This window comes from Ceratotherium simum, chromosome 12, assembly GCF_057802395.1.
Source record: "Ceratotherium simum simum isolate JZ-2026a chromosome 12, ASM5780239v1, whole genome shotgun sequence".
In the NCBI taxonomy this organism is placed as follows: Eukaryota; Metazoa; Chordata; class Mammalia; order Perissodactyla; family Rhinocerotidae; genus Ceratotherium; species Ceratotherium simum.
In genome coordinates this window covers 28,964,653-28,967,573 of record NC_141911.1, presented here as the reverse complement: position 1 = coordinate 28,967,573, position 2,921 = coordinate 28,964,653, and the positions used below count along the sequence as shown (strand labels likewise).

The following is a 2,921-nucleotide window of genomic DNA, read 5'->3' as shown; positions in this document are numbered from 1 at the left end:
TTCTAAGGAACATCAAACTAACCTCATTTGAGGTTCTCATGAAAGTTTTCAAATTTAATTCACTTTTTTCATGATTACAAATCCACTTGGGATTCTAGGATAAAACCTGTGAATGCTCACTATATATTTCTTTTACTAAAATATGAAGATTAAGGAAAAAAATCTAATGAATTTACTAAATTGCATTAGAATATGGACCCAAATGCTTATATTCACATCACAAAATTTTCTATACATTCTATAGATGTAGAAAGTTTATTAACATATTATTCTGTAAATATATATAGTATATATTTAATTTGATTTAACCACATTCCATAGGTTGTATTTCAGGGGTGTTTTCCAAGTGTTGAGAGTTTACTGTTTATTTTAGTGATCCAACAACTTCATACAAAAATGCAGAAAATTTTTCTGGCTGGCCATGAGGAAATCATTTCAGTGTGGATAAGTTCGTTGACTGTAACAGCCCAGGAAGCATGCTGCAGGTACAGTAGAAGAGATGCCCGTCTTTGTGTAGCTGCTTTGCCAATTCCAGCTGATGATTGTTCATAAACTTTTCATTTATAACCACTACAAGTGGCTTTATTTTTTCCAGAATCTCCAGTTTCCTGCACCTGCGTGACTAATAACAAGATCTGCTTTCTGAAGATCTTCTTTCAATGAATCCTTGTACCCCTAAACATCTACAGTAAATAACTCACTACTGAATGGTTCAAGTACCACCTTTTTTCTACCTATTTGTAGGATAAGTTGGTTGTAACCAAGGCTCTTGATTATTTGCAGTGTGGTGTGCTGCTACACATGCAATGAGGTCGCCAAATCTGGTGGTCCCTACAGTAACAGACATGGACCCCTTCTATGATTTTCTACGTCCATTTTGTTTTGTCCCTTGTTTTCCTTCCCATTTTGGAATAATTAGCTTTACTTTAGGACAAAATTACTCTCTTGTCCCTTAACAAAAATACATGTCTAAATTTCGTATCTTTCTTACCCCAAAACACATTCTACTTTCCTTGTATACAAAGTTGTTTCCCTTATTATTGCATATATTAATTAGAATTATTAACCCTTAGAAATCTTAACTAAGAAGTAAGCAGTTGTGAACTCTCTGTTATGCCAGTACTTTTTGGATTGGCACATTTATGAATATATTTCCTAATTTCCAGAAACATGTGCTTCCTCATAGTAAATCTTTCCATAAAGCACAAGGCATGTTTACTAACAGGTCCAATTTTATCTTTAGTTTCTCTGCAACCGGAAGCCAAAAGTAGAGAGACCGATGATCAGTAACTAATGTTTCACTATTTTATCTTACTTGGAAATGATCTAGATATTTAATAAATTCCCATTGTTTAATTTAATTTAGAAAAACTCTAAAGTTTCAAGTTGCCAAAAAGATTTTTGGAAGCCGTTTTCAAATATACATATCATAAAACATAATTATTATGTCTAAAATCTCTTATCCCATTTACATCTATCTAAATCATTTGTTCCCAACAATTATGTTTGGACTACCCAAAAACTCCATGAGACATTACACAAAGTCAGCCATCATCTCAAGCTATCTTTCTGGATGACAAATTTTGTAAGAAATAACATGAACTTATTTGATTAATAAACCCAGGTAGAATAAAATTTGCTTATCTGTATTATATTTAATTCTGATAACTCTGAAATCATACCCATTTTTAATTAAACCAAGCTTAAATTAGCTTTACTTACCAAAGAGTATCCCAGAACATGTGAACTTGAAAAACGTTGGCATTAGTTTCTGTTATATCTCTGAGATTTAGAATACTTGATTTATAAGCACTTAATTTTAAGTCAATTAAATAGAGCTCTTTTACAAATTAACTTTGGCAATATCATCCAGAGATAGAAAAATACCATATCCATAATGTACATACATAAACCTACAGACAGACACAGAGATCTCATAGCTTTTATTTTAAAACATTAACCATTAATCAAGTACAATACAAAACTCACTAGTTTATAAATAATTGTGTCTCTGAGGAGAGCCTTTGAGGGATCTTTTTGGATCTTAATAAGAGGTGCACTGTGGATTCTGCTAATATCAGTTGATGATTTTGCCCATAAGGAAGGTGGTAGCTGATCCAATAGGGACAAATGATTAGTGTTCTTGAAATTAATTCTAGTTCCATTGGAGATGAAGCAAATAAAAGATCATGAAGGGCCATTTGATTCACCCATTTGACTATTTGACTATTTTTGTTGCTGTTATCAAATTCTAGAATTATTTTCCCATTCTGGGAGAAAGGAACACCAGCATGATATTTTTCTAAGAAATCTCAGTCCATAAGAACATAGGCGTTTAGCATTTGGATCTTCAGAGGGTCAGATTTTAAAGGGGCAAGTTTTAATAGGTTCAGGAGAGGAGGAAATGGGGAGAAGTTTGGAGAAAAAGGGAAGTTCAGTGACAAGATTAAAATGAGGAAGTGGAGGCTATAAAGGAGGTGGAGCCTGCACAGAAGGAAAAGTAAAAGATGGCACTGGGGTTAGGTCCTAGGTGCAAGATGTCTGTTGCCCACCTAGAGACAAAGAAGAAGGGGGAAAGGAATAAGATGATGCCTAAGAAAGATGACATGGGAGGGGAGAAAGAGGCCTCAGGAGTTTTTTTTTTAATTTTCTTTCAATTGTTTGTTTGCCTTGGTCAACATCGAAATAGCATTTTGTAAAAAGGCAATTTTTGAGTCTTGAATATGTTTAAAAGTCTCCAGATACCAATTGATAGAGGCATACTACTAAGTCTGTTTACTTGTAGAGCCATGGATTTCTAAGTTGGTTCTGAGAAAAACAAGTTTGGGGAGGTCAAAAGTTCCGCATAATGACCATTGAGTTCTAAATTGCTTTTGGTTAAGTTGGTTCATTTAGTTAAAATTGTGCATGAGGAGGCACCA

The 2,921-nt window shown here is 33.8% G+C and overlaps 1 pseudogene; it reads right to left on the bottom strand.

Annotated features, from left to right (window-relative positions):
• Positions 1–364: 364 nt before the first annotated feature.
• On the bottom strand, positions 365–550 carry LOC106800376 (UDP-N-acetylglucosamine transferase subunit ALG13 pseudogene; annotated as a pseudogene).
• Between the last annotated feature and the right edge of the window lie 2,371 nt (positions 551–2,921).